Here is a 14074-nt window from a genome sequence, read left to right on the forward strand (position 1 = left end):
AAGTGTTAGCCCTTTCCTGTTCAAATTTGAAATACCCACCCGTATTATCCAGCATTATTTTCAACCCAAATAATCCCCCGCCTTTGGTTACCGCATCCTGCAGAGTGCGCCAACATTTTGCAATCTTTTTCACGTTTGACGGCGTGAAACCAATAACAAAATTCATTATAATACCACACCACATACTTGGGCACTTATTTCAATAAACATGGCGTTTATCATTGGGCCATTAAGAATACAAAGTGAGGCAAATCACCCGACTGGCGGAAGGACCATTTGCCTTTATGGATGGTTTGAAATGGGCTGGGACGGGATGGGATGGGATGGGATGGGATCGTATGCTCGTATACTACATGCCAAGCGCCTCCGCGCTTTTGCCCACTTCTCAGAGCAGCTCGTCAAAAAGCCAAGTTCACTTTGGCTTGACGCCCGCGTCAAATGCCTAAATAACCAGACCCCAACCCGAGTCCCCGCTGCCAATCACAGTCCCAGTCCCAGAGTCTGGGACCAAGGTTTATGGCAGCTGCGCCCAGGAGGTGACAATATGCAGCAGGCCCACCCACCAGCAAGACCAGCAACAGAATTTTCCGCCTCAATTAATTAAAATGTTTTGTTTTAATGCTTGGCAAGGATAAGAGACAGGAAAAGAGAGACAGGGACCCAGGCGGTGGCAGTGGCAGTGGCGGTGGCGTTGGCCGGGAAGGAGAAGGAGATGAGGGTGAAGGCAGTGGAGTTGTCCCGTCCCTCACCCAGCTCCCTGACACATCCGTAGGCAGTCTAGTGTAAAATGCTGATTGATATTTCCCGGTTAATAACTTGGGTCGCACGATAGCTGTCGGAAAGGATATTTTGGCTTTCTCAAGGTCGCGCAATAAAAATTAAGTCCATCCATCAATTATACTCCCTCCCGGCCGGAGAACGCTAAAAAGGATGAGCCGAGGATACGGTTATACCTACCTCTTCGTATTCTTTCCACTTCCTTTCACTCAGTCTTGTTGACAGGATGAAAAAAATACAAGTAACCATTCTATAGCTGGAATTACGACTATCGGATACCCTACGCCCGAACGTACTGGAATCCAGCGAAATTTAAAGAAAAAATGAGGTGGTTAGGTCTCAGAATTTGTTTTGGACTGTAACTTAATGTGTAATCTTTATTTGATTTGTGTGATCATGTATCGGCATACAAATCTACTGAATATGAGATTTGCATCATAGAAAATTCAGCGTTCAGCTTAGGTTAGACTCCTGCCTGGCTGTAACATACATATGACAAAAAACATATACTCTGGTTCTGCATGTGTACTGGGCATGGAAGGCATACCGAAGGCGTGCGCGGAGAGGAGGAGCCCAGGATAACGACAGTTACAACAACTGCGACGACGACTCAATTAGTCGAAAGTCGAGCGCTGCATTTACATAACATTTGAAGCAAGTTTATTTAATTTAAGTGTAGTCGAGTTTTCGCCGGTTAGGCCCTGAATGTACCCCCACCCCGGCCATTGTCTTCAACTGATTCCTGGCTCTTGCTCGCTCTGTTCTCGACTCTGTGCTCCTCCACTCTTATCTTGTTTTTTGAAAACAATATGGCCTTGTGCCTCGTTAGACAAACCGCAGAGACAGACACTCGCACAGCTCCCCGCACAAGGGGCTCGACTCGCACAGGACGCACACATAAATAATAATTCTCGAGGCATCCGCACAAAGGACAGTCCTTTTGTTGTGTCCTGGCTGGCAGATGAGCTCCAGCTGCTGGCTCCAGGCAGCTCTTTTAACGATCACTAATAGCCATAGTCGGTCAATCACCTGAAAATATATAACGATATGTGGCTTATTTGTGGCAGCTCTGATGAAGTTGATATTCTGCCTTTGCTGGAAGTTGCGCTAATAATGGAAAATCTGGGATGGAAATAATTAGATGGAACTTCAAAGATAGCTCAGGTGGAGTCAATGGAGAGGAAAGGATATGTTTTCCCACATGTTTTACGAATAGTTAATACAAAATACATGCATATTTTACGGGTTGAGTCATTTTTGGGCTATCTGAGATTAAGAAGTAAAAGATTTCAGTACGCAAAGATGAATCCAGTCAGGGTTCCCTAGAATCGACTATGTACGAATCGGGTAGGCCAAGATGAGATCAAAAAGATTGCTATTGGCACTGGGAAAGTATAGCTCAATTATATTAGGATTAGCTCGACTGGCTTCACGTAATTGATTAATTTAATTGAATATTTTTCATTAATTACAGACACGTTCGCATTGAAACTTCCATCAAAGTGATGCAGAAATCAGGTCAGTCACTAACTCCAACCCCTCTCGAATGATATTATCCATCGGCCGAGGGCAATTCACACTCCAACTCGCGGTCGCCCAAACTTTGGGCTAAATTAACTGGCAGTCGGTTTGGTCGGGACCCCACCCGACCTGCCAAAACATTGTCAATCATCGTTAGTTCTAATTTTCATTTAGCCACCATGAATCTCTTGTGCACATTACTGCCATTACTTTGGTCTCCGCATCACATTGTCTTTTTCCACTCATTGTGTGAGAGCCAGGAGAAACGGAATCCTTCCACCAGCCCGAGCTGAAACCAAGATAATGCAAGACCCAACAAAAAGCATCAATTTGCATGTATGCTAACCGCACATCCACATCCACATCCACATCTATGTGTGGTTAACTCTTTTTCTCCATCTCTGTGTGGCTATGTATGCCTCTGTGTCCTCCGTTACATCTCTGTACGAGTATCTGGCCGAATTTTACTGGTGCTTCATCACAATTCATTCAGCTTGAATCCGAATTTTGGGAGCGATACCGAGTCCGCACTCGCATCCGCATCCGAGCCAGAACCAGGACCAGGACCAGTGCCCTGGCCGTGGCGAGCTCTTTCATTAACCTTTTTGGTATTCAACATAATTCAATTTGGCATCAAGTCGAGCATTCCGCATCCGTTGTAGCATCCGAGCTCATTTGCATTAATGCCATGCACATGTGTTATACACGCGGCCCGCAGTCACCAATGCCGGAGTGCAGAGGCCATCCGGATCCGGGGACTGGGGTAGGGTAGGACTAGCAGAACGCACAGAGCACACGAGCTGCGGGGAGTGCCAGACATTTTCATAAATACATTGATTTGGCCGAGCATCACCTTAATTGTGGCCAACTGCGGCTAGAATTAATGGCTTGCAATTGGCACTTACCCTTGCATCGACATCTGGCCGATTCGGAGGATTGCGAATTCTTTAATGGTGGATTTGTTGAAATGCAAATTGGTCTGCTTAATGAACGTTGATCGGACTTTGATGGTTGGTTTGTCCTAATTTTGAATTAATGCAAAGTGGTTAAGGGAGGTTAAGGCTTAGGGTTTATCAGGGAAAGAGAACTTCTCTTATGTTAGGCTAGGTCCTCCTATGCTTTGTCTGTTTTCCCATGAATTGGTATTTCTTACTGATTCTAGAATGCGTTATACACAGATTGGTTCCACCTCAAACAACTGTCTAGGTGCATTTGGGGATGTAATTAAAACGATTCAGATTAGGAATGCTTTAGAAATTTAACCAATTCGCTTGAAAATGGGTAATGTTTTGCTTTCTGAGAGATTCAGATTTTCACATGGAGCATTTTTTTCCATTTCTCGCTTTTATTTATTTTCATATTTATTTATTTAGTTTTTTCGATTCTTAGTCTTTCCGATGTTTCACTCCAAATAGATCCGATTATCATTTACTCCTAATCGCAGAGCCGTTGTGCCGCTCCCAGTGCCCACTCCACCGCACACTGGCTCAACGAATATCAAGCATACGCAGTGTATGACGGTAAGCGGACAAACTGTCACAAAACTGCATTCAAATGCGACCCAAGCACACGGTGCGCATGCCAGGGAAATTTTAACAGGAGGGAAATTCTTGTGCCGCAGCAGTCCTAACAGTAGTCGTAGCAGAAGCCAGAAACCAGAGGCCAGAAGCCACAGCGGCACAGAATCGTCGAACAGGAATAGCAGCCACAGTCGCAGCATCATAAGCAGCACCACCAGCATCAGCATCAACATCCTTGGCAGGACGAAAGTCCAAACAGTATGAAACAGGACTCAGCGCTGACGGCACGCGTTTCGCTTTGAGAGAGCAAAACCCAAAAGCTAGCAGCCAAAACAGCACAAAAAACGCGGAAAAGTCGCCAGCGAAGACGTCGTCGTTGTCGTTGTCGTCGTCGAAGTCTCGTTTTTTTTTTTTTTTGTTAAACCGCCTTCACACGTCTCGCTGTGTCCCTGTCTGACTCTGTCTGTGTGTGAGTGCATGAGTGTATGTGTGCATGTTGCGTCTGTGCCTTTCTGCCTGTGTCGGTGTGTTGGAGTCGTTCATGTGACTGCCTCAGCTGGCTGCGTAGGTTTTTTTAGTGAGTTTCAAATTATTTTTATTATGATTCCCCCAATTTTTGAGCTTTATTATTTTGATAGCTCCTCGATGGGAGAGCGAGTGGGAGGGGGACAGTGAGAGTGAGTGGTACCGAGCCCAGAACAGCTGGCTGGCCAAGTGGCAGCTTTGATGGGGTTAAAAAGTGTTAGTTTTTGAAAGTTTGTCGTTGAGCCCAAAACAACAATCGGGAGCAGGCCGAAAAAAAGAAGAGCACAAAACGCGTAGGAAACGCGCACAAAACGCTTACATAAGTTGCTGCCTGAGAATGTACTTGTGTTGGTGGTGTGTGTGTGTGGCTATGGCTATGGCTATGGCTTCGCCTAAAATGTGACTCTGTGCTGGTGTTGTTGTTTGGGGATCCAGAAAATTACCTAACAACATTCTTAACAAAACTAACAAAATATCTCTTTGCGCCCAAAGTTATGCTACGAAATATGACAAAAGAAACGCGCGCGCCCATCAGAAGAAGCCTGCCAGGGACACTGCTGCTCTCCTTGTTGTTGCAGTTGTTGGTTGGTGCAGGGGCTGCGGTAGAGGCAGTGCCACTGCCAGTGCCAGTGCCATTACGATGTTGCAGCTGGCTGCTGCTTGCATTTAAGTCTGAATTGTGCGCGCGTTTTCTTGGCATTTGGAAACAGCGAAACCCAAGAAAAACGAGTTGGAGGCTACTATAAAAAAGAGAAGAGCAGGACAAGGACGAGGGAGAGGGAGTGGAAGAGGAAGAGTAAAGAAAAGCCAAAATTGTTACACGGTCATTGCGGAGGTCGCACTTTAGAGGGATTTCCAATTTTAGAGCTGACCCCAAAGAGCGATTGAGGGAAATTATAAATTCAATTGATACCAAATGTTTCGTAATAATCAATTAATAAATTCCGAACAAATTTTCAACTTGTTGCATGGCCAGCCACGAGGAAAGGGGGAGGGAAGTGGGACTGCGACTGCGACTGGGACTGGGTCAAAATATGATATTTATTCGAAAAAAGTTTTTGATTCCATTAATTTTTGTTTGTTTTTGTTTAGCTGAGGGCCAGACCCCTCACACCGATCCCTAGCCCCTTTTTAAACAGCCCCCAAACCTAAACAGCAAAACGGAGCAAATAAATATTTTTTACATTTTTTTTGGTTGTTCAAACGAAATAAAATTGCGAAATAAAAAAAACACGAAACAAATAATAAAACTATAAAACAAATATTAAATATATGGTTGCAAAAATGTGTGGGAACTCAGAACTAAATGAAAATTGAAAACTAAACAAGTTTGAGCCACGGGAGAACAGCGTTGGCCACAAAGCCAAAACAAGGAAACCGATTCGAGCGCCGTATCCGTATCCGTGTCCGTGTGAGAGCCACGTGCGTGTACGCGTGCGTGTGGGTGCGTGCGTGAGTGTATGTGCGTTGGTGTGGGTGCACGCCACCAGCCGCAACGAAAAAAAGGAGGCGAAACATTTTTTTGTGCCAAGGTAAGATTAGCATTAGAACCAAAGTTGATGCTTTTTTCTTGGGCTAGGTAAATATATTTAAGGACTTTTCAAATGGAAGGATTCTCCCCAGACAGAATGTGGGCTAAGCCGAACAATGAAAGTGAAATTTAAATAAGAAATGGGTGTTTTCCTTGCGGATGCGATAGTGGGAGGACAGTACCGTTTAAAAGGGATGCTTCGGATGAGATAGGTCCCCGTCCAAGGCCGATGACCATCTGGGTCGCTCTTCTCTCTTACGCTAACAGCAGATGGTATTTTAAGAGAAACCTGCGTATGAGATGGGACCAATTTTATTTAAGTCAAAGCAAGTAAGTGTTTAAAGAAAGATTGCTTCCTAAATTGCTTCATTGCCCAAATTCAGTCAGCCTCCAGTAGATGAATATCTGCCGCAGGGAGAGGTGAATGAGGGAGAACTGCATTTGCTCTCCCAGCTGAAAATTTTAAGATGGGGGACAGTCTATTGCTGAAAAGACTGTGCATCAGAAAGACATCGCTTTAAGGAAAATATCCTTCCGAGTACTTTAGCCGTGGGCAAGCTTGAGCTACATATTTATTACGATATTAAAGGTATATTTAAATCTAAATATTTCTGAATTCTTGAGACTTGGCGATGTTCGAGGAGGTCGAACAATTTAATGAAAATATTTTGAACGTAATATGGCTTAGGGTAAATGTTACTGTACATTTTCCATTATTCATTTAATTTCACTTAAAGTTACAATCTTTTTCCAGCAGAGCAACATCTTATCCATAAGCTACCTCCCATGCATATTCTAATCAATTTCAATTCTCAAACAAAGTTCTGACAGCAGGGATTTCTTTTTAACTCTTGTGGTTTTTCTACTGTTTTGCCATCTGTTGTTTTGAAGATCATATCTGGGATGAAGTCTTCATTACAAAGTTTTTAATTGCTTGATGCATTTAAAAAAAAAAAAAAGGACGATATGTTTCTTTCCCGACCACGCCCCGACCCCTGACCATGTCGCATTATTAAATCAGGGGAAAACATACGTTTCCACCAGACTGCTCCTTTATTTTCGGCCGTGTTTTCCGGGACGGATTGGGTCGGGCGGGTTTTCCCGAAAACTTTTTCAGAATTGCTCCCGTGCGTAGGCAGTGGAAAATGTTTAAATGTTTGCCAAACAATTTTGAGCGATTTCGAAGTGCGTGTGCTCTCGTGTTTGTGTGTTTGAGTACAAGAGGGGAAATGTTCTTGTGTATGGAAAGTGTTTGTGCGGCTCTGATATGAATGGCTCTAGGGGGAGTGCAAATGCCGTTGCTATATGCTCTTTTGCCTGTAGAGAGTATTGTGATATTTCCCAGATGCTTGTAACCAAAGAAGGAAGCATCCCCTATCATCGGATAGCGGACATATGTATTTTTGTATACATATACACAGGCATGACCTTCTGTCAAGCAGACTAAAAGTATTAAGTATAAAAAACCATTGGTGTCTAGCAACTGAAGTAAGTTCTTGTAAAATTCGGTCTTCTTTTGGTGTTCGGTATCGATCAATCTGGGACTAGCGTACTAGCTGATTCGGCTCCTGATGCTATTGAAACTGTGCTGTTGGTGTTAGTGTTGTTTTCACTGTGGTTGCCGAAATACCAAACGCACCTCCACTAATTTTTGGCCATTGTTGCCATTGTTCTCCACTCCACTCCGGCCATCTTCCATCTGCGCTCGTGTGCAGACCCCTAAAGTCGAGGGTTTTAATTAAATGCAACAACACTAGCAGTGCCAACAAAATCAAACAGGAGCCATTCGCACTCCAAACATGATATCAGAAGCGAGAGAGAAGGAGAGAAGGCAAGAGCGGGGAAGCAGGAATCGCATAAAGTCAAGGACCGAATGGTATCCCCGAACTGTGACCAAAGCACACAGCACCCAACACAAATAAGACCAACAACTAATGATTTGTGAATGGAAATTAAACGAACTGATTAAATGTTGAAATCGTCCCCAGACCACCCGCTCCCCCAAATCGGAGCTCCTCTGACGAACACACTTATGCACAAATCGTTGCATTTGACATGAGTTATCGCATCAGGAGCAAGAGGTATCTAAATCGACGAGCGAATGTATTCTATGGAAGGCTTTCAATGGAAATCTGTACGTAAATGAATTGGAAAAGTTTACTGTGGGAAATTAAGTGTTTTCCCTTGAACGAGGGTTTTCTGTTTTCTGTTTACGGCTTCCATGGGACACTTTTGCGCACTGGGGGCGTATGAGCTATTTTTTCAGCAAATTATTTGTATTTAAAATATTCCATATTCCACGTTTTCTATATACGTTCGGTAAATTTAATTATTACACGTCTCGGAAGATAGCTCGATCTGTATGTAAACTTCTTTAAAAATTAAAATTTTAGATACAATTAATTCCTTTTAAATAGTATTTATTGTTTTGTATGTTCAATAATATGGGCTAGAAAAGAACATTACCTAAAGATTGATTTCACATATTCAATGTACACTTGTATTTGACTGTTGCGTATTACTTTTCCGTATTGAGACAAGCTTTGGCCATCCAGGAGTTGGCTAATACAGTCATTACTAGATGACCCACTTGGAGCAATTCTGGGCTGTTTCCACTGCTTTGGGGCCTGTCCCGGTGGCGGGGCCGGGGCCGGGGCCGGGGCCTCTGGTGGCGTTGACTGTTTTGCATTTAAATCGTTTTAATTGTTGCCGAAAAACAAGCAGCTTTGCTGCATGGTGAGGGGGGTGGGGGGAAATTTGTATGTATGTGTATGTGTATGCAAAACGAATGAATGAACTTAACATTTAGAGTGCGGCTCCCACTGGCCCGTTCCTAGCTCTTTGTTCCATTGTCCATTGTGGCTGTTTCTGCTTCTGCTTCGGCTGCTGGTGGGTGCAGAAGTAAAGGGCGAGTCCAAATTATTGCACAATGGGGCGAATGAGCAGGAGTGCCCGGAACAAAAAGGAACAAACAACAATTGCGATGGGGCAAACGTGAACGAGCCATATAAAATGTTAACATGAAAAAAAATCGTTTTGGCCCCAGCCAAATGAAGAGATTATTGAAATGACCAAGAGCAGAAACCAGGGAACGGGAACGGGAACGGGAGCGGGAGCCCTGGACTAGGACCAGGATAGAGCACAGCTTACGGCATGGCATGGCGGATAGGGACCCGACATGACAGTCGCTGAAAATTCAGCTCAAAACAAAGCCCAAGGGTGGCCTCAAACCTGGAGCTGGGAGAACACAGGGCTATGAAAGAGCATTCGCACACTGGAAAAAGTTCTGAATGGAAAACCTGTAAATGCACGAATGCAGTGAATCATATCAAATGCTCGAAAATACTAAAAATTCTATATAAAGAACATTTTAATTAATTGAATAAATATTTTCTAAAAATTCATTAGGCACAATATTTTTGGATTTTAACTATCTTTAACTAAGAACAAAAGCGGAGAAACTTAGTGTTGTGAATAGAAAAGTAGTTGATGAACTTAATGTTTATTATATTCAAATACAAAGAACTCCTCAAAGACTCCTCGACGAATAAGTAATTTCCCAAGTAGGTCTTAATTTCGAAATATAGACCGTTAAGAAAACTGTTTCTTTGGTTCAGGAATCAATAAATTCAAACATGCAATACACTTAAATATATAAAAGAAAATTATAAAAAGATCTTGGAAACTTTGTGGAAAATTCTTTGAGAAACTCCAAAATTTCTCGAAGTGCTCATGTCTGGCTCTTTCCGACCTGACCAAGTGGACTAATGTCCTTCTTGTGTTCAGCGCCCCTCCATCCAGTCCCAGACCCAGTCCCGTCCGTCAGCCTTCTTTTGCTCCTGGACCTGGCTCATACTCCTTCTGCTATCTTCATCTCACCGTTATCCTTCGACGTCGTCATTCTGCCGTTCTGCCATTTGCCTCGTTGCTTTTTATGGCCCATGTCAAACATTGCAAATCAGTTGAAACTAACAAACGGGACTTGGACGGGGATCTGGGGGCTGGACCCTAGAAGGAGAATGAGAATGAGATTGTGGCGGGGGCGTGCCACTGTTTTGTCTGCATTGCAGCTGACGCCATTTTAAACACCGAAAACTTAAAAAAAAAAACAAAGAAAACAGAAAGCTGTAGGCTTGTTTAAAATTGTTTAAATTCCCATTGAGCTGGCGAAATTTGTATTTCCTTCCCGTTTAGATGGGGCGGGGGGTCAATTTGAGTTCCTGAATTATTGAAAGGACTGCCACACACCCTCGCTTCAATACGCTTACGCACACAGGTGCGCATTCTCTCACTTGCCCGCACACACAGACACACAATTAACCAATTAGCACTTTTTCACTTGTTTCTTGTTGCTGCCGGCCCCCGGCCCCCAGCCCCCAGCCCCCGGCCTCCTCCACGCCCTTTTTTTTTATTACCACTTTATTGCTGTTTGTTGTAAACAAAAATTTTGTTTGCTCATAAAAAACGAATTTTTAATTGCCGCAACAGAAAACAATGGGAAAGTCGAGAAAATACCCGTGAGTGAGAGAGGAGAGAAATAAGATACGTGAAAAATGTGCAAAACTGTGCGAAAGCATTAAAGAGTGAGGGGAAAAGTAGATGGGACGGAGATAGAGATGGAAAGCTAATATAAATAAATATAAATAAATTTTAAAAGCATAGAGGGACGGCTGAGGCTTTGTTAAAAGAAGAGACTGGCCAAGGAGACGGGTAGTCGAGCTCTTGAAGAGATAGGGAGAGGTCGGACAAAAGGTGGAATATGATCTTGGGACGGAGACTGGAGAAGAGCAGCCACGGCCGAAACTAAAAAGGGATGAGGCTGTTCAGCTTTAAAAAGAGAAATGGAGTGTACAGATAAGGACGCATATCTGCGTCCAATTAGCTTACAAACGAGGGGTGATTCTACAGTAAGCTAAAAGATGGTGCTTTTGCATAAACGTATTAAAGACTTTCACTAAATGCACTCCTTTCCACCTCAGAGTAGATCCGCATATTATAGATTCTGGAATCGATGTTGTCAAAACCGAATCTTAAAAACATTATTAGTCCTACAATCGCCGCAAATGTTTTTATAACTGGTTTAGACACTATTGTAAATCAACTTATAAATGACTTCGAAAATAGTTCCATTTTCTTCGAAAGCTTGGTAGAAAGATAGTCTTATTTCCAGCTTATCTTTGCAGGATTTTTGTATCCTTTCATAGCTGTTTCTCACTCAAAACTCAACCGAAGAGTGCTTCTGATCTCGTTCGCCTCTGTTCTAGCTGGTCCGTTTCTCTTCTGCATCAGATTCTACTCGCATTCTCTTTCCTATCCCCCTCCACCTCCATCCCATTTTCACCTTCATTTCCACTTGAACTTTACAATCTTCCCTGCCCATTGCCCCACCCCATACCACTCCTTGCACACATTCCACCTTCCTACGCTTTTCCACTTCCTCCTCCACATTTTCGCACTTTCTCCTGCGGTTTTCAATGTGGTTTTTTTCAGTTTCCTTCTCGTTGAGCCGGCTCTGCTAGGCCGCAGTCAACGCACAAAATGCGGAAAATAAAAAATTATAATAAATATATTTAAATTCTTTTTTCGTTACTTCCTGCCACTGCTTCCCCTCTGTCCGGCCAGGCCACTCCGGGGTTGTGTTCCGTCCTCCTTCCCGTTCCCGTTCCCGTGCTCATGCTCGTTCTCGTCCTCTTTTCATTGCTGGCTCGGTGGCCGTTTTCCTGATTCGCGTAAACTTTTTAATAGCACCGAAAATGCCTCGAAAAGAGCCGCAGGAAGCATTTTGAGATTTGCGATGACGACGATGGCCCTCATGCATACATATGAATGTATGTAGGTGTACGTCTGCGTGTGTGCGCTTCTGTTTCTGTATCTATGTATGTGTATATGAGCATTTTTTTCCCCCTTAAGATTATAAATTATAGGCACGGCGCACTTTCCACTTGGCTAAGTCGCTTCCCAACAGATCCAAATATATCAGGGAAATCCATGTAACAAGAGAAGCTCTCACAAAACCGATTTCTCGGATAATAATGGTCTCTTACCCGATATTGTACGAAAGTGAAATAAGAATTATAATAACTCATATTTTCCAGCAGATCTCTTCAAAATTTTCATATGTACGTATTTGGAAAACGTTGCGTTAGATATGAAGTTCCTTTGAGGCCTTTCAATATTATGATATTTTTGATGATTTAGATTCAGAACTCAGCTCTTCTCTACTTTGATGGGGATTCTTCACACGAGTGTTACACATGGAATGTACATACATATTTCATAATTGTTATAATAAACAAAAAAGTTAGTTACAAATTGTTTCAAATACTTCCAGTGCTATATAGAGTATATTTTCGATCAGAAATTCTGAGTTTTAATAATGATATATATTTGTCATAATTAAGACTTTTCCAGGAGGTTTAGACGAGACCAAAATTATGCTGTACGATTGGTTGAGTAGATCGTAGGACTCTAGAACTCGCATTATAACACTCCGAAATGCTTTTTTTTTAATTCAAAAACCGCTTTTAGGTGATCCAAACACCGATACTCAAAAATTTTATGGATTGAAAAGACAATCTACCAACAACCAATCTTACTAGTTACAAGTTTTTAGTAGATCAGCCCCATTTTGAATTGCACTTACATTTGGTTTTTGTGACATTTTGCAAAACCCAAAGCCCAGATCTCGTCCAAGAAAACTTGAAGTGCTATCTTTCCATTATATAAAATAGTTTTGGGATATTTGTCTGACTGACAAATATATTATTTTCACGTTAATTCTTAAAAAATCGTGATCCATCGAGTTTATGCGTTTTTTTTGTTTTTGGAAACTATCCTGGGCAGGATTATGTTGCACTATCTCGATATACATGTGATGAACATGTTAAATTAATAATTGTTGTGCTGTTGTGTTCATATTTTACCAACCATTTCAGAGTGAATCAGGGGCAGTGCCTGAAGAAATGGGTGGTGCGATCAGGCGGTTGCCAGGAGACCTTCCCTTTAGTTCGTTAATATCTAAAATTGTTCCACACAAATTCAGTTTTTCTTGAATATACATAAATGTCTGTCCCTTGAAATAGATAGATACTTTTGTGTCGCCAGAGCAGGATTCATATCAGTTCGTCTTTTATAAAAAGTCATTTAATATGTGGAAAAATGTGTTTGCCATGCCAAATTAGACATATTCAGTTAATATTCTTTTGAATACAAATGCTATCGGTTTTGCGTTGGAGTATGGAAAAACCGTAATCAAAATGAAGTAATTCGAAATACGTATATTCTTATTTCCCTGTACATTTACCTATACAAATCAAGCAGTTGTCAGTTGCAGGCGTTCTCGGCTTCTCCTTCCTTCTCCTTTTCTCAATTTTATTTCTTTATTAAATTTCCATTGCGTAAACGCAAGCAGCCATCCACCCACGTATCCTTTGGGGCACATGCCTCCCAGTGGCATCTCTTTGGATGTACTCGAATGGGAGTGACTCAGGCAACGACAACGACTGCGGAGCGAGAGATTAAATCGATGTCGAGTAAATCACACACGCACTCCAATGGCCCGTGTGTCCTGGAAAAACACTTTCCACTTTCCACTTTTCCGAAACAAAACTCAATTAACGTTCGTGTGTATAAACTGTTGGAGGGAAAACAAATTCAAAGAGCTTAGCGCAAATAAAAGAAAGAAAGTGTGAAATTATTTTTTTTAGCAACTCTGTTGGCCATAATAAAAAAACTAGAAGTGGGCTGGCGAAAGGGGTGAGGGAATTTGACTGGATTGGTAATTTAAGAGGAAATGGTAATGAAAGAAAAGAGGGTGTTGGGAGATGGGCGATGGTGTGCTGGGGAGTGGGAGAGCCAGACAAAGTCGCCTTATTGTATGGCACATTGTTAACTTTTGCCACAGCCTGGGGAATCACCAGAGGGGGCGAGAAGGAACGAGGAACAGCGGCGAGCGGGTGTGGGTGTGGGTGTGGATGTTGAGAAACATACCCGTACATACATACGAGTATGACAGCTCCCCGGGCTGCCAGAGAGCTCTTTCCTCGAACCGAGCGAACAATGAGAATGAAAATAAAGTACACATACTCGCACTCGTATATCATAGACCGAACTGGCAATGCTTCCACACTCGAAGAGAAGAATTAAACAAATAAAAGAGCACAAATGGAAGGAGCCGACAAATCACAGTAAGACAAATGAC

General features: G+C 42.6%; 1 protein-coding gene across 4 annotated transcripts in view; it reads left to right on the forward strand.

Moving 5' to 3' along the window:
• The first annotated feature begins 3697 nt into the window (after positions 1 to 3697).
• LOC108159083 (acetylcholine receptor subunit alpha-like) overlaps positions 3698 to 14074 on the forward strand; it is a 100454-nt gene continuing 90077 nt past the window's right edge. For 2 of the 4 annotated variants that reach the window (XM_033386198.1, XM_033386212.1), the window contains exons 1-2: positions 3698 to 4395; positions 5644 to 5875. The gene's annotated coding sequence lies outside the window, so the exon portion shown is untranslated. Of the gene's footprint in view, positions 4396 to 5600; positions 5876 to 14074 lie in introns of those variants that run through there. The other 2 variants (XM_033386219.1, XM_017292041.2) reach the window with 2 other exon arrangements.

This window comes from Drosophila miranda, chromosome XL (assembly GCF_003369915.1).
Source record: "Drosophila miranda strain MSH22 chromosome XL, D.miranda_PacBio2.1, whole genome shotgun sequence".
In the NCBI taxonomy this organism is placed as follows: Eukaryota; Metazoa; Arthropoda; class Insecta; order Diptera; family Drosophilidae; genus Drosophila; species Drosophila miranda.